The sequence below is a fragment of the Scyliorhinus canicula genome, chromosome 3 (assembly GCF_902713615.1).
Source record: "Scyliorhinus canicula chromosome 3, sScyCan1.1, whole genome shotgun sequence".
Lineage (NCBI taxonomy): Eukaryota > Metazoa > Chordata > Chondrichthyes > Carcharhiniformes > Scyliorhinidae > Scyliorhinus > Scyliorhinus canicula.
In genome coordinates, this window is record NC_052148.1 from 118,620,848 (window position 1) to 118,639,273 (window position 18,426).

General features: G+C 48.2%; 1 protein-coding gene across 1 annotated transcript in view; it reads right to left on the reverse strand.

The window, feature by feature from the left end:
• Positions 1 to 9,409, reverse strand: part of exoc1 (exocyst complex component 1) — a 174,832-nt gene extending 165,423 nt beyond the window's left edge. Inside the window, exon 1 of the mRNA XM_038791157.1 lies at positions 9,328 to 9,409. The gene's annotated coding sequence lies outside the window, so the exon portion shown is untranslated. The remainder of the gene's footprint in view (positions 1 to 9,327) is intronic.
• Positions 9,410 to 18,426: the final 9,017 nt, after the last annotated feature.

An 18,426-nucleotide genomic window follows, 5' to 3' on the forward strand; every position in this document is an offset into this window, starting at 1 on the left:
ATTCAATTCAAGGTGCTGCATAGGGCCCACATGACTGGGACAAGGATGAGTAGGTTCTTTCGGGGTGAAGATAGGTGTGTCAGGTGCTCGGGGAGTCCAGCGAACCATGCCCATATGTTCTGGGCATGCCTGGCATTGGAGGAGTTCTGGAAGGGGGTGGCGAGGACGGTGTCAAGGGTGGTGGGATCCAGGGTCAAGCCAGGATGGGGACTCGCGATCTTTGGGGTTGGGGTAGAGCCGGGAGTGCAGGAGGCGAAAGAGGCCGGTGTGCTGGCCTTTGCGCCCCTAGTAGCCCGGCGAAGGATTTTGCTACAATGGAAGGACGCGAGGCCCCCCAAGCATGGAGACCTGGATCAATGACATGGCGGGCTTCATTAAGCTTGAGAAGGTCAAATTCGCTCTGAGAGGATCGGTGCAAGTGTTCTTTAAACGGTGGCAACCTTTCCTCGACTTTCGGGCTCAACGATAGGGTACTGGGACAGTTGCAGCAGCAACCTGGGGGGGTGGGGGGGGGGGGGGGGACGTTGATTATGTTTCCTTATTTTATTTAAATTTGATTTATTTAATTTTAATTTATGGTTAAATTCTCTTGTGGGGGGGCGGGTGGGAGGAGTGTGATACATGTGATGTTACAGTTTGGGGGGAATTGTGGGTGTTATGGGGCTGTTAGTTGCATATTACTGCTTGTTGCTATACTTGTTGTTATATTTTTATATTTTCTGTAAAAAATTCCAATAAAAATTATTTTTAAAAAAGAGGGCAGTGAAGAGTTTCAGATACCTGGGGGTGCAGGTGGCCAGGAGTTGGGGGACTCTCCATAAGCTTAATTTTACCAGGCTTGTGGAGCAGATGGAGGAGGAATTCAAAAGGTGGGACATGGTACCGCTATCGCTGGCGAGTAGAGTGCAGTCCGTCAAAATGACGGTTCTCCCGAGGTTCTTGTTCCTTTTTCAGTGTTTGCCCATCTTTATCCCTAGGGCCTTTTTTAGGAGGGTGACTAGCAGCATCATGAGCTTTGTTTGGGCGCATGGGACCCCAAGGGTGAAGAGGGTCTTCTTGGAGCAGGGTAGAGATGGTGGGGGGCTGGCGTTACCCAATCTCTCGGGGTATTATTGGGCAGCCAATGTGTCGATGGTGCGCAAGTGGGTGATGGAGGGGGAGGGGCAGCATGGAAATGGTTGGAGGTGGCGTCCTGTGGAGGCATAAGCCTGGGGGCCCTGGTAACGGCGCCGTTGCCGCTCCCTCCTACGAGGTATACCACGAGTCCGGTGGTGGCGGCTACCCTCAAGATTTGGGGGCAGTGGAGGCGACATAGCGGGGCTCGATGGAGGCTCCGCTAAGGGGGAACCATTGATTCGTCCTGGGGAACATTGATGGGGGGGGTTCCAGGGTTGGCACAGAGCGGGCATCAGACAGCTGAGGGACCTGTTCATTGAGGGGAGGGTTGCGAGCCTGGGGGAGTTGGAGGAGAAATTTGGGCTCCCTTCGGGGAACATGTTCAGGTATCTGCAGGTAAAGGCGTTTGCTAGGCGGCAGGTGGAGGGATTCCCTTTGCTTCCCGCGAGGGGGGTGAGTGACAGGGTGCTTTCGGGGGACTGGGTCAGGGATGGGAAGATATCTGATATCTACAAGGTAATGCAGGAGGTGGAGGAGGCATCAGTAGAGGAGCTAAAGGCTAAGTGGGAGGGGGAACTGGGGGAACGGATCGAAGATGGGACATGGGCTGATGCCCTGGAGAGGGTTAACTCTTCCTCCTCATGTGCGCGGCTTAGCCTCATCCAATTCAAGGTGCTGCACCGGGCCCACATGTCCGGGTCTAGGATGAGTAGGTTCTTTGGGGGCGAAGACAGGTGTGTCAGGTGTTCGGGGAGTCCAGCGAACCATGCCCATATGTTCTGGGCATGCCCGGCACTGGAGGAGTTCTGGAAGGGGGGTGGCGAGGACGGTGTCGAGGGTGGTAGGATCCAGGGTCAAGCCAGGCTGGGGACTCGCGATTTTTTGGGGTTGGGGTGGAGCCGGGAGTGCAGGAGGCGAAAGAGGCCGGTGTTCTGGCCTTTGCGTCCCTAGTAGCCCAGCGGAGGATCTTGATACAGTGGAAGGATGCGAGACCCCCAAGCGTGGAGACCAGGATCAATGACATGGCGGGATTTATTAAGCTGGAGAAGGTCAAATTTGCCCTGAGAGATCGGTACAAGGGTTCTTTAGGCGGTGGCAACCTTTCCTCGACTTTCTGGCTCAGCGATAGGGTACTGGGTCAGCAGCAACCTGGGGGGGGGGGGGGGGGGGGGGGCGTTGACTATGTTTATTTAATTTATTTTTAGGTTTTCTTGTTGTTTACTGGGTTTGGGTGGGTGGGGGGGGGCGAGATACATGCGTTGCTACGGTCTTGGGGGTGTTACAGTTATTATGGTGTTTTATTGGTGCTTTTCATTGTTTGTTGTTATATTTTCTGTAAAAAATTTCAATAAAAATTATTTTTTTTTAAAAAGAGGGAACTATTTTTGTTCATTCAAAGGATGTAGGTAGGCATCACTAGCTAGGCCAGCATTCATTTCAGAGGGTATTTTAAAATCAACCACATTGCTGTAAAGGACGGCAGATTCCCTTCCCTAGAGGACCTTAGTGCCTTGATGGTCTTTTTATGACAATCGACGATTGTTTCATGGTCATCTTACTTTTAATTCCATATTTTTTTTTAATAAACAATTTTATTGAGGTAGTTTTTGGCTTTATAAACAGTTACGGACATCATCAGAAAGAAAGCAAAAAAAGGCAAAAATGTGCAAACATCCATGTACTTTCAATACTTCAATCATAACATATTGCACAAGCTCGCTCCTCTCCCACCGGTACTAACCGCCATATTTTCCCTCCTACTCTACTCTACCCCCCCGCGCTGACGCTCACTCTCCCGCAAAGAAGTCAATAAATGGTTGCCACCTCCGGGCAAACCCCTGTACAGATCCCCTCAGGGCGAACTTAATTTTCTCCATACCCAGGAAACTCGACATGTCCGCAAGCCACAACTCAGTCTTCGGGGGCTTTGAGTCCCGCCACGCCATTCGTATTCGTCGCCGGGCTATCAGGGAAGCAAAGGCCAAAACATCGGCCTCTTTCTCCCCCTGGACCCCCGGGTCCTCCGAAACCCCAAAAATTGCCACCCCTGGACTCATCACCACCCTTGTTTTTAGTACCCGGGACATGACCCCCGCAAATCCCTCCCAGTACCCCCTCAGCTTAGGGCATGCCCAAAACATGTGCACGTGGTTCGCTGGTCCTCCTAGCGCATTTGTCCTCTATCCCAAAGAATATGCTCATCCGAGCCACCGTCATATGGGCCCGGTGAACGACCTTAAATTGAATCAGCCCGAGCCTAGCACATGTCGCGGTCGAATTTACCCTACTCAGGGCCTCTGCCCACAGCCTATCCTCCATTTCCCCGCCAAGCTCCTCCTCCCATTTAAGTTTCAGTTCTTCTGTCTGGGACCCTTCCTCCCTCATGAGCACCTTATATATACCCGAGACTCTACCCTCCCCTTCTTCCCTCCTAGACTATTCTGTCGAGGATCCCCATTGGCGGGAGGCGTGGGAAAGAAGGGACCTGTCTACGAACAAAGTCCTACAACTGTAGGTATCTAAAATCATTTCCCCTTACCAACTCAAATTTCTCCTCCAAGCTCCTCAGACTCGCAAAGCTCCCTTCCAGAAACATATCACCCACCCTTCCCGCCCCCGCCCGCCGCCATACTCGGAACCCCCCATCCATACTCCCCGGGGGCAAACCGATGGTTGTCGCAGATTGGCGCCCAGACAGACGCCCCTATCTCCCCCACATGCCTCCTCCACTGGCCCCATATCCGCAGGGTCGCCTCCACTGGCCCCATATCCGCAGGGTCGCCACCAGTACCGGGCTGGTGGTGTACTTGGCCGGCGGCAGCGGTAGAGGAGCCGTGACCAGGGCTGCCAAGCTGGAGCCCCTGCACGAAGCCGCCTCCACCCGCTCCCAAATAGACCCCGTACCCACCATCCACTTCCTTATTATAGCGATGTTGGCCGCCCAGTAATAATTGATCAGACTCGGCAAAGCCAGCCCTCCCTCGCTGCGGTTCCTCTCCAACATCGCCTTCTTCAGCCCGCAGGGATTTTCCCGCCCAGACAAAGCTCATGATCAGCCCGTTAACTCTTTTGAAGAAGGACTGTGGGATAAAGATCGGGAGGCACTGAAAAATAAACAAAAATCGAGGGAGGATTGTCATCTTTACAGTCTGCACCCTCCCTGCCAGCGACAGCGGGAGTGCATCCCATCTCCGAAACTCTCCCTTCATTTGCTCCACCACCCTGGCCAAATGTAACTTGTGCAGCCTGCCCCAGTCTCGTGCCACCTGGATTCCCAAATACCGGAAATTTTCCTCAACCAGCCTAAACGGTAGCCCTCTCAATCTGTTCTCCTGACCCCTTGCCTGTACCACAAACATTTCACTCTTGACCGTATTTAATTTGTATCCTGAGAACTGGCCGAACTTCTTCAGCATTCCCAGTATAGTTCCCATCCCGGCCACTGGGTCCGACACATATAAGAGCAGGTCGTCTGCATAAAGAGAAACCCTATGTTCAACCCCGCCCCTCACCATCCCCTTCCAACCCTCTGCGGCTCTCAGTGCAATCGCCAGCGGCTCTATGGCCAGCGCAAACAGCAGCAGGGAGAGCGGGCAGCCCTGTCTGGTCCCTCGGTACAACCTAAAATACTCCGACACTTCTCTGTTGGTCCTGACGCTGGCCCTCGGGGCCTGATATAATAATTTGATCCAGTCCACCAATCCCTCCCCGAACCCAAACCGTCCGAGCACCTCCCATAGATAGTCCCACTCCACCCGGTCAAAGGCCTTCTCGGCGTCCATTGCCACCACTACCTCCACCTCCCTACTCACTGGGGGCATCATTATCACATGAAGTAATCTTCTCAGGTTGGCCGCCAGCTGCCTACCTTTCACAAACCCCGTTTGATCCTCCCCAATCACCTCCGGTACACAGTCCTCCATTCTACCCGCCAGTACCTTTGCCAGGAGCTTGGCGTCTACATTAATCAGGGAGATTGGCCTGTAGGACCCGCACGCCTCCGGGTCTTTACCCCGCTTCAATATCAGTGATATGGTGGCTTGTGACATTGTCGGCGGCAGGGTCCCTCTGCCCCTTGCCTCATTAAAAACCCTCGCAAAGACCGGGCCCACCATCTCGAGAACTTCCTATAAAACTCTACTGGTATCCATCCGGCCCCGGGGACTTCCCCGACTGCATGGCCTTAAGGCCCCCCCAATACCTCCTCTACTCTAATCGGGGCCCCCGCTCTTCACTCGCCCCCCCCACCTACTGTTGGAATGTTAACCCGTCCAGAAACCTTTTTCATCCCCTCCGGTTCTTCCGGCGGCTCGAAGTATACATAGCTTACGATAGAAGTCCCGGAATACCTTATTCAATTCTGCCGGGTTTAATTCCATATTTTTATTCAATTTAATTTCCACCATCTGTGTGGAGGGATCCGAACTGGGGTCCCCACAATGTGCTCTGGGTCTCTGGATTACTAGTCCAGGCGACAATACACTACGCCACCCGCCTCTCCCATCAATGGCATACATATAGGAACTATCCCCATGTTGTCAGTTCATCGGGCATCACGGTGGCCTAGTTGTTAGCACAACCGCTCACGGCGCTGAGGTCCCAGGTTCGATCCCGGCTCTGGGTTACTGGCCGTGTGGAGTTTGCACATCTCTCCCGTGTCTGCATGGGTTTCGTCCCCACACCCAAAAATGTGCAGAGTAGGTGGAGTTGGCCACGCTAAATTGCCCCTAATTGAAAAATAATGGGTAATCTAAAGTTTTTTTTAAAAATGTGTGTCAGTTCATATCACCATGGAACAGCATGTAGATAAAAAATTAGAAGAAATCAGGAATGGAACCTTGAGGAAACTTGAATTACACTATGTAGCAGTGAGAGCACAGGATTTTGCAAGTTGTGTTAGAACAGGCTGCAGTGAAACCAAGAGATGAAAGAAAAGGAACAGCAGTGGAGTAACTTGAAATGGTCCATCGAATAAAGTACCATGGAGAGGATGATATGGGCAAGGACTATGCACCACAGTTGTAATCACAAAGGTTGATATTGGTGGTGTTAGGAAAACAAAGGTAGTTTTCAGGGATTTATATTTGCATTGGTAAACATTAGAAATATGGTATAGTTTTTAAGTATGTTTAATGTAATGCTTCTATGCCAGGAAGGGTAAAATCTATAGTTAGGTTCATGCTGGTAAAAGGTATTTGTGTGTGTGGGGGTTGGTTTCAATTCCAACTCTGATTCTACTGTACTTAGAGAGGGCTATGGCGTGAATAGTAAATAAACCAGCAGTGGTTGCTTCACAACTGGGGCTTTGTAAGGTAGAGAATCTTTTAAGTTTTAGTTTAGCTAATTTGATTGCAGTTGGAGATGGGTAGTGAGAGGAAAGGCAGCTATCACAGCTCTGCTAGAAGCAGTCAGTTTTAGAAAGCTCTGAGCCTTGCCAGAAGAAAAGCCATACTATGGAGTAATGGTTAAGAGAACAGATGCTGGAAATCTAAAGTTCAGCTACTGAAGAAAACTAGAGAAGTGAAGAGAGGCTTCCAATAAGTCTGGAATTAATAGAACAGAGGAAATTGGGAATCAGAACAGATTACTCTTCAGTAACATCACAGAGAACTGAAAAGGCATTGGATCGTGAGGTCAGAAATATATCTGCAGTTGTGTTGAAGTTTGTGAGAAATTCTAGTGTTTGGGAGGTATTATTTGAAATAAGTGTAGAAATAAGTGGCTGGACCTCAGAGTTTGTACAAGAGCCTTTAAGACAAAAGAAAGCTGATGGGTGAGGTATAAAACCTGAAAGCAAAACTTTGATGGAAGCAATGGAGGGGGAAAGCATAATTTTAAAAAGTGTGACTTTTGAAAGCGGAATTTGAAATCACTTGTAGAAGCTGAAGTTCAGTGAGACAAGGTGGCTCACGGTATAATCATCATCTGGGGGGATTTTGAGGAGAAATTCACTGACATTCACTAGGGTTCAGAGGGGAAGTGTCGCCACAGCCATATTGTGTGCTTAAATGGACCTTTTGTCATAATGAGACCACTGTAAATTAAGATGTACATTGTAATCCGTGCTGACCCTAACCTGTGTGCAATTGCTAAACTAAGGGGAGTAAGGGGAGTATTAGCCGAGTATTGTATTCTAATCCAATTTCAGGTTTAATAAAGGTATTTTTTTCTTGTTAAAACTAATTAGTGGTCTTGTGACTCTTCTTCCACGATTTTTTAAAAAATGAAGAATTATGGTCTTTTGAGCCAGAGTTCGATTTAGGGTCCACTTATAACTGTCCACTTATAACATCAACTGGCATCGTAACAGTGACTTTGTCCAAGGTGGGATCAGACTGAAGAAATTTTGCCATGGCATGATGGGATAAGTAAATAATTATTCCAAGAAATCAATTTACTAATGCAGCTGTTACAAGTACTACATAGCAACCTTGATTACATAGAACATACAACATAAAACAAACCATTTGGCCAAACCAATTGGTATTGCAAAGTTACAGATCCGAAATGAGCTTGGCCAGCAAGAGTAGTCACCCTGGCTGCCAATCAATTCTGTCTCTGGGTGTGTGTGCCTTTTATTACAACCTGTGGGCACTGGAGGGTGTAAAGATTCTTGGACAGCTAGAATAATATGATTTAATTGGGACTTTTGTTCAGACTTTTAAAAAAACGAATGTGGAACTTTTCATTTGTTTTAACGAGATGTTTTATTTTTACATATGGCATCTGTCGATCTCAGGAGGCAACGCACTGCGTCCAGGACATCAGTACTTCTATATTGACCACGGCTCATTGTGGCTGTAGACAGAGGCTAATTTGTGAGTGGCTGTCGCTTCTGCAGCAGGCACAGATGAATAAAATTAGCCCAAGGTCAACTCATGCATTTCCTTCCAGTGGGCTATTTTCCATCATCATATGTCTTTTGTCCTCCGCTTTTTCCATACCCTTCCCGACTGCTTGACTCCATGCACACTGATCAGCAGCCAGGACTTCTCATGCATCGACTCCGATCCTGGTCAACTTGAGGTTTTTGTGCCAAAAACAAGCTGGTCCTAGAGAATGTCTTTGCGGATGTGACTGCCAACCATTCGGCTCACATATCCCAGCAAACAGAGTCAATGCTGTCACAAGAGTGCAAGTATGCTGGAGATCCTTGCACATTGGTTGACTTCCGTATTCAACACTCTCTTCTGCCAGGAGATGCCCAAAATTGGTTGACTTCCAGATTCAACACTCTCTTCTGCCAGGAGATGCCCAACATTTGCATGAGGCAGCAGAGGTGAAAGATGTTCAGCTGCTTTTCCTGGTTTGCATAAGATGCCCATGCTTCTCTCTGTAGGAGAGTGCTGAGAACACCGGCCTGGTACACATGGAGCTATGTATTTCAATTCGTTTGCTGTTGGCCCATATTGAAACTCTCAACTATGACATGACAGTTGCAGCATTGGTAATTTTAGTACTGATTTCAGCATCAAGGCATATGTTGCTTGTAATTGTTGATGCAAGATATGTGAAGCTGTTAGCAACCTGCATGCAGGCCATAATTTGGCGCTGATCATCAGTCTAAAACTCCTTGCAGGACCTGAAGATCTTATCTACAAGCTGCTGCAAGTGAACTTCAGTATGGGATACCAGCACGGCATCATCAGCAAACAGCAACTCACAGATGAGGATATTATGCACTTTGATCTTGCTAAGGTGAGCAGTTTGCCATCAGTTCTGGCATGCAGGCAGAGCTTGCCCCTTGAAAGAGGCAATTGTGCTGATTCTTGTTCAGTGACACGGAGTGATCCACAATCACACTTAATGGTTCCTCAAAATAGGCCCAACCAGTCAGTGCTAGAAAACTGAAGTGGCCTCACTATCACTTCTGTAATTTAAAACAGGAACATACAACAGATGGCATTTCCTACTTTGTAGTGTAGCAACTTATTATAACAAAACAGTGACGTCATTTAAAGCCTAATACAAAAATAAAATACTGCACTTGCTGGAAATCTGAAATATAAACAAAAATGCTGGAAACACTAGTGGCTCTGGCTGCATCTCATCCACAGATGCTGCCTGCCTGACCGACTGAGCTTTTCCGCACTTTTTTATTTTTAGTTCAAATTTCCAGACATGTTCATCGAGTGCCTTGCATAAAATCAGGCCCGAACAGGGCCTCGCCCCTCTGCTGCCAAACCCGCGGCTCCCGTCCCCCGTGTTTACCTTTGACAAGAGCCCGAAGCCCCCCAATACCAGCCGATCTTCAGCAACAACCACCATCACCGAGTCGGAAGTGGTCTGTTTCCGTCATTTCCGGCAATACCCGCCCCGCCAGGCATATGTGACAACTTGAAAACAGCCATGATTGAGACTGGCAAATCAATGCTCCCAACGAGAGGTTGCACCATCATCCAAAACTGCTCTACATCCAGATTTTGCTTCCTCGAGATTTTAAAAGAGTCTGATACACAACAATTTAACGGATTTAGTTTTCAATTTGTATTCTTTAATTCTACAAGATTAATTTCGTGCAGAGATAAAAAAAACAGTAAAACTTGGAAATGACTGGTCCTAGCTGATCTGAACATGTGTGCCTGAAAATGGAATTCCCACAGTACTGGCGCCAGTGCGATGGTTACAACATTAAAGGATGGTTGCAACATAAAAGGAGGCCATTTGGTCCATCATGTTTATGCCAGTTCTCTACAAGAGCAACTCACCCAGTCCCACTCTCTTTCACCCACATTTCTGCAAATGTTCTACTTTGTGTACTCCGATTCTCTTTTGAAAGCCCCAGTTGAATCGACCTCTATCCCAGCAGTATTCCAGATCCTAATCACTCACTCTCACCTTTTCCTCATGTCGCCATTGAATCTTTTGCCAATCATATTAACTGATGTCTTCTGGTTCTCTATCTTTATATCAATGGGAACAGTTTCTCCCAGCATACTAGAATAATAATCTTTATTAGTGTCACAAGTAGTCTTACATTAACACTGCAATTAAGTTACATGAAAATCCCCCAGGCCGCGCCACACTACGGCACCTGTTCGGGTAACTATTGTAAAGGAACCATGACAGAAGGAGTTTAGCCATGTTGAGTTCCAAGGGAATAAGGCGAGATTGGATGGTCTCTACTTTAATGCAAGGAGTTCTATAGTTCAGACTGATGAGTTAAGGTGGTGGATTGACATATGGAATTGTGATATTGTTGCCATCACAGAGATGTGGTTGAGGGAGGGGGGGCAGGACTGGCAACTCAACATTTGGGATGTAGGATCTTCAGGCGAGACAGGGAAAGGTATAAAAGGCGGTGGGTCGCATTACTCACTAAGGAGTCAGTTACCTGCAGTAAGGAGAGATGATATCTTGGAATGGTCTTCAAATGAGGCTTTGTGGTTGGAGTTTAGGAATAAAAAGGGGGCAGTCACATTTCTGGGAGTGTATTGTAGGCCCCCAAACAGTCAACGGGCAATAGAGGAGCAGATATGTAGATAACGCACTGGGAGGAGGTGTGTAAAAATAATAATATGTTATATTAGGGGATTTCAACTTCCCCAACATTGATTGGGATAATCATGATTTAAAGGGTTTAGAGCGGGCGGATTTCATAAAATGTACCCGGAAGAGTTTTTTTTATCTCAATATGTTGAAAGTCCAACAAAGGACGGTGCAGTGCTGGATCTAATTCTGGGGAACGAAGAGGGCAGATATTTCGAGGTGGCAGTGGGGAAGCATTTTAGCGATAGCAACCACAACACAGTACAGTTTAAGTTGTTTATGGAGAAGGAAAAAGATGGTCTGTAAAAACGGTTTCAGATTGGGGGAAGGCAGATTTTATTAGAATAAGGCAGAATCCATTCTCTCCGTGTTTGCATGGGTCTCACCCCCACAACCCCAAAGATGTGCAGGGTAGATGGATTAACCACGCTAAATTGCCCCTTATTGGAAAAAAAATGGGTACTCTAAATTTATGTTAAAAAAAATAAGGCAGGATCTGACCAAAGTATACCAGGAACAGTTTCTCGTGAGAAAATCTACAGCAAAGCAGTGGGGGGTGTTCAAAAAAGAAATAGGGAGAGTACAGACCCAACATGTTCCCTTTAGGACAGTGATGGGCAACCTAGGCTAGTGAATGGACCGCATGAGTGGCCTCCCTTCAACTCAGTGGACCGCAAGATTGAAATCAGGCATGTTCCCTAATTATGACCCTTGAATAAGATTGAATATATTTAATACACACCAAATATTCCATAACAAGTTATAGAAAATACTTAACGTGGTGATAAAACCACTGTAGATATGTGTACTGGGAGTAGGGGGATGTATGGCTGTACCTGTAATACAGGTTCCTCCAGGTAAGCCCTTTCCGGCTAGCTCCGCCCACAGGGAGCTTGTGTATAAATATGCGTGTGAGTCACTGAGATCCTATTCTACAGCTGCCGTGGAGAAGAATAGCATCACACAGCAATAAAGCCTCGATTGTACATGTCTCGAGTCTTTGTGTGCAATTGTTATCGCCACACTTCACATTAATAGAACTATCATCACCTTCAAGTTGTAAAAGTAAAATCCATATTTACAAAAGGCAGCACTGTGGTTAGCACAATTGCTTCATAGCTCCAGGGTCCCAGGTTCGATTCCCGGCTTGGATCACTGTCCGTGTGGAGTCTGCACATTCTCCCCCATGTCTGTGTGGGTTTCCTCCGGGTGCTCCGGTTTCCTCCCACAGTCCAAAGATGTGCAGATTAGGTGGATTGCCCATCGTGTCCAAAAAGTTGGGGTAACGGGGATAGGTGGAGGTGTGGGCGTGGGTAGGGAGCTCGTTCCAAGGGCCAGTGCAGACTCGATGGGCTGAATGGCGTCCTTCTGCACTGCTAAATTCTATGATTCTATTTACGCTTGGAGACAGAGGAACAGCGTGGCCCACACAGCCAGTGTCATCACGCACTCAATTCACTTGCCCTTGCTTTATGTGCATATCACTTCAGTCAGACCAACAGGAAAATAGCTACGTGGATGGAAACCAGAGGAATGTGGAATGTAAGGGTCAACAAAATGTTCTCGTGGGGGCCATACTCAAAACATAGATGGTCCGCATGTGGCCCCCCAGGCCGCAGGTGAAATGTAGGAGCAAAAAACCCAAAGAACCCTAGATATCTAGGAATATTCAGGACTGGTAGTAAAGAAAAGAGAGACTTCAGCAGGTACCAAAGGGAGAAAGTAAGCAAGGCCTTACTGGAGTATAAAAGTGCAGGCAGGGATCTTAAGAATGCAATTAGGAGAGCAAAGTGGTGGGCATGAAAGTGCACTGGCGGATCGGATTAGGGGGAATCCAAGATATTCTATAAGTATATTAACGAAAAGAGGATAACCAGGAAAAGAGTAGGGACCCATTAGAGATCAAGGGGTAAATCTGTACATAGAGCCAGAGGACATTGGTAGTGTGTTTACACGAGTACTTCACATCTGCCTTCACTCAGGAAAAGGAGCATGTAGGTACAGAATTCGGGGAGACGGACTGTGAGGTTCTTGAACAGTTTGACATAGGGAAGTGAGGAGGTGTTGGGGTTTTGGCTGGCTTAAAAGTGGACAAATCCCCCTTTTTCAGGTGATTTATATCCCAGGCTGTTGTGGGAGGCATAGGAAGAAATTACAGGGGCTTTGACCCAAATTTGTAATTCTTCCCTGACCACAGGGAAGGTGCCAGAGGATTGGAGAACAGCAAATGTGGTTCCACTTTTCAAGGAGGTTGGTAGAGATGAACCAGGGAATTATTGACAAGAGAGTCTCACATCAGTGGGAGGGAAATTATTGGAGAAAATTCTGAAGGAGATCAATCTCCACTTGGAGAAGCAAGATTTAATCAGAAATAGTCTGCATGGCTTTAACAGAGGGAGGTCATGTCTAACAAATTTGAATGAATTTTTCAAGGAGGTGATCAGGTGTGTAGATAAGGGTAGTGCAGTTGATGTAGTTGATATGGATTTCAGAAAAGCCTTAGACAAGGTCTCACATGGGAGACTGATAAAGAAGGTAAAAGCACATGAAATCCAAGGTAAATTGGCAAGTTGGACCCAAAACTGGCTTAGTGGTAGGAGACAGAGGATGGTGGTAGAAGGCTGTTTGTGTGGCAGGAGGTCGTGTCCAGTGCTGTCCCACAGGCATCAGTACTAGGTCTCTTATTGTTTGCGATATATATCAACAATTTAGATGATAATTTGGGGGGGCTGGTAAGTAGTTTGCGGATGACATGAAGATTGTCGGGATAGTTTAGTAGAAGAAGATCTTAAGTTGCAGGAAGAGATAGGCGAGTGGTCAGACAGATAGATCAGTGGCAGATGGAATTTACCCCTGAAAAGTGCAAGTTGATGCACTTTGGAAGAAGTAACAAAAGCAAGGGAGTACTCAATGAATGGCAGGACACTGCAAGCTCAAAGGGGTGTTTGCCCACAGATCTCTGAAGATCTCCGCTCTCCAGAGAACCGGCGGACCGGCGTCGCACAATTCGCACCAGCCGGCGATTCTCTGGCCCGGCATGGGCTGAGGGAATCCCACCCATTCCAGCCATGCTTATCTTTTATATGATGTGGAGATGCCAGCGTTGGACCTGGACCTCTCCATTCACCTGAGGAAGGAGCTGTGCTCCGAAAGCTCATGTTTGAAACAAACCTGTTGGACTTTAACCTGGTGTTGTAAGACTTCTTACTATCTTTTATATGTGTGAATGGACTTTACAGGCCCTATGTTTTCACACCCATTGCAGACAGGCTGGGAGGTGTGAGTTCTAAAAATATGGCAGGGAAGGACATTGTCAGGTGAGCCCTCAGATTTTTCCCCCGCCCATGGCATATTGCCAGTGGTGGGAACCTCAGCAGCTCAGCCACCAACCGAGTGTCAATTGAGGCACCTAAGTGCCATTTAAAAAAATATATTTTTATTCTCCTTTTTCACATTTTTCTCCCAAATTTACACTCAACAATAAACAATAATCAGTAACAAATGCAATGTCAATCCCCATATCAATAACAACGATCCCATCCTCCCATCAAACCCCAGACATTGGCCCGCATGTTAACATAAACAAATGACAAAAAGGATCAGGAATCACCCTAGTCACCCATTAAGACATACAGTCCCCCCTCCCCTCAACCCACCCAGCCCGCTCCCCCCTATGAATAATGAACAATGCCCATGAATTGTAGAACCCCTCCATCCTTCCCCTCAGTTCAAATTTGACCTTCTCAAGAGTCAAGAATTCCAGCAGGATCCCCGGCCCGCCAGGGGCGCAGGGTGGAGAGGTTGCTCCCAAACCCATCAGGGTCCGCCGTCGGGTGATCAATGAGGTGAAGGCTACAACATCTGCCTCCGCACCCGTTTCGAACCCTGGCTGGTCTGACACCCCCGAATATCTCCTCCCGAGGGTCCGGGTCCAGTTTCACATACACCACTTTAGAGATTACACTAAAACCTCCTTCCAGTAATCCTCCAGCTGTGGACAGGACCAAAACGTATGAACATGGTTTGTGGGGGCCCCCCCCACAATGTTCACACACATCTTCTACCCCCTCAAAGAGATGGCTGCATCCCGCCCTTGTAAGGTGTGCTCTATACGCCACCTTCAGCTGTGTGAGCCTCAACCTCACACACGAGGTGGAGCGTTCACCCTCCGGAGGTACCTCACACCAGAATCCCTCCTCCATACCCTCTCCCCAACTCTTCCTCCCACTTTGCCTTGATCCCTTCGAGTGGCGCCTTCTCCTCTTCCAAAATAGCCCCGTAAACACCTCGATACTACCCCCTTAGTAGGTGCCATTGAACAGACTTTTGCTCACTGTCATGTGGGGAGACCACCAGCAAACCCTGAGGGCCTTCCAGTGGATTCCTGGGGTGTGGCCCTCCTGATGGGTGCATTATGACCCATTAAGGAAGCTTCCCCCACCCATGATTGTTGGGATCTGCCGCCTGGCGCCGACTTTCTCCCCTAACTGCTCTTCAAAGAACCTCCCCAGTGAGGCCCACTCTTCCTGGTGTTGCATACTCAGCTGTGGCCATTGCTCGCGTTGGCACTGCCAGCAGCCTCCTTTTTTCGGTCACCAGCTCCCGGGAGCAAGCAACCATCCTCAATTGGATGGTGGCTCCAGCAGGGGTCTGTTAATTGACAGCTGCCAGCAATACTTTATTCCATTTTCCCGTCATCTGCTGGAGCGCAGTCACTGTCCCACTTTGGGCCCCTGTGATGGGATTTCAAGGTTCTCTGGAAAAGTCAGCCCAGAAATTTTGGCTACACCCAGTTCCATTTCTTACCAGGTTTATTGAAACATGAAATTTCAATAAGGTTCTAAATTTGCATCAATGCAAAACAGAGCTTTGAAGTATTGCTGTTTGTTGGTTTCAGACCTACTTATGGACCTTTGGGCCCCTTGCTGAAGGTCTCATGGCTTTAAAATTGGTGTTGCCCATTAAAGTCCAATGATCTTGTTTACTTACAAATAAAAATATCTGCAGCTTTTAATAGGCTTACTAGTTTGAAAAGATTTATAGCCTTGCATGTTGATATGGTTTGATCAATTGCTTTACACCTGCCTACAGCAAACAACATTCTGTATTTTCATTTGAACTATTGATGTTCCTGGGTTGGATACCATTGCAAGTCTCAACCACAAGTTTGATTGTAAATAATATGATCATTTCTCAGTCCAGGGCAGATTTATGAGGATGTTGTCTGTACTGGAGAATTTTAGTAATGAGGAAAGGCTGGATAGAGTAGGGTTGTGCTTTTTGGAACAGAGGAGAAAGATGGGGATATATAATAGAAGTGATAAAATTACAAGGGGGCTAGATAGGGTGGATAGAAATTCCTTATTCTTCTAGTTAAAGAGTCCATAATTAGGGGGATTAGATTTCGGATAAGGAATAGGAGGTTCACTTTATCCTCTTTTTTACATAAACAGTACAAGTCATATGCAAGGATAGACGAAACATAATGTGGGTTCTTTATTTAAAGACAAGACTGCTTACAGATAGCGTTCAATGGGAGACTGAGTATTGGTACATATGGGCCTGGATTCTCCGATATCGTGGCATCAACGGGCCTCCAGGCCCAGTAATTCTCCTGTTCTTTGGGGGCTCGAGCAGCGGCGGAGTGCTGTGCGCTGCTCCAGCGCCGAAAGCCAGTCCGGCACGCCGCTGCAGGTCCACGCGTGCACGCGGCCGGCTAGCTTCGTGCCAGCGCATGGGCGTGGTTGCTGCCTTCCCACCACCCCCCGCGCAACATGGCGGAGCCCTACAGGGATCCGGTGCGGAGGAACACAGGCCCCCGCTGGAATGAGTGCGCCCGCCCATCGGTAGCCCCCGATCGCGGGCCTGGCCACTGTGGAGGCACCCCCCCGGGAGTCGGATCCCCCCCCCACGACCCCCCACCAGGACGACCCCGCAGCCAGAACGCCGAGGTCCTGTCGGGTGGGACCATATGTAAGCCACGCCGGCAGAATCGGGTGGGCACTCGGCCCGTTGAGCATGGAGAATCGCCGTGGGGAGCGCTTTTAACGGCCCTGGACCGGCGCGACAGCAACCGCACGGGCGCGATTGCCGCTGATTCTCCGGTCGCCAGGCTCGGGCTCGGAGAACCCTGGCCTCGATCTCCATCCTCCTGATTGCCGACTGATTACAATAGTGATGTGTCAATTATGGTATTGATTGACAGTAATTTAAAATACATTTTACATCTTTTTAAAAATATTTTTATGTCTCCTCCTTTTTCACATTTTCTCCCCAAATTTACACACACCAACAATAAACAATTATCAGCAACAAATATGTCAAACCCCATAACAATAACAACGATCCCATCCTCCCACCAAACCCCAGACATCAGCCCGCATGGTTCACATAAACAAATGACAAAAAGGAATCAGGGATCACCATAGTCACCCTTAATATACACTAGCTCCCCTCCCCCCCCAACCCTCCCACCCATCCCCCACAACTAATGTTCAATGTTATCAGTTCTTGAAAGTGCATAATGAATAATGCCCATGAATTGTAGAACCCCCTCCGTCCTTCCCCTCAGTTCAAACTTAACCTTCTCAAGAGTCAAGAATTCCAACAGGTCCCCCTCCACACCCAGAGGCTGCTCTACATCCCAGCAGGATCTGCCATCGGGCGCTCAACGAGGCGAAGTCTACGATGTCTGCCTCCGTTTCCAACCCTTGCTGTTGCCGACACCCTGAATATGCCTCCTGGGGACCCGGGTCCAGTTTCACGTGCACCACCTTGGAAATTACCCTAAAAACCTCCTTTCAGTAATCCTCTAGCTTTGGACAGGACCAAAACATATGAACGTGATTAGCGCCCCCTTCCCCCATCCGCCACGCTCACACATTCCTTCTACCCCACAAAGAATTGGCTCATCCTCGCCCTCGTGAGGTGTCCTCTGTATACCACCTTCAGCTGTATCAGCCCCAACCTCGCACATGAGGTGGAGGCATTTACTGTCCGGAGCACTCACACCAGAACCCTCCTCCATATCCTCTCCCAACTCTTCCTTCCACTTTGCTTTGATCCCTTCCAGTGGTTCCTTATCCTCTTCCAAAATAGCTCCATACACCACTGACACTACCCCCTTCTCCAGTCCCCTTGTCGTCAGCACCTGCACCAACAATGTGGAGGCCGGCTCCACCAGGAAGCTCTGTATCTCCTTTCTGGCAAAATCTCGAACATGCATGGATCTAAACATTTCCCCCTGCCCCAGCCCATACTTCGCTTCCAGCTCCCTCAATCCTGCAAACCGACCCCTAAGAAGCAAATCTTTTACCGTCTTAATCCCCTTCTCTTCCCGTTTCTGAAAATTTCCATCCCACATCCCTGGCTCAAATCTGTGGTTCCCCCGAATCGGCATTTCCCGTGACCCTGCCCCCAACCTGAAGTGTTGGCGAAACTGCCTCCAAATTCTCAATGAAGCTATTATTACCGGACTCCCTGAGTATTTCCCTGGGGCCATCAGGAGCGGCGCTGTTGCTAGTGCTTTCAATCCCGACCTCCTGCACAAACTCTCCGCCATTCTGAGCCCACTGGGAATCAAACCCTCGACCAGCTCCGCACCTTCTCCACATTTGCCGCCTAATAATAATACATCAGGTTCAGAAGACCGAAACCCCCTGCCTGCCTTCCCCTCTGTAGCAGCACCTTTCTCACTCTGGCCACCTTCCCTCCCCATATGAATGAGGTAATCCTTCCCTCAATCTCCCTGAAAAAGCCTTTGGCAGGAAAATTGGTAGGCGTTGAAAAATAAACAGAAATCGCAGCAACACATTCATTTTA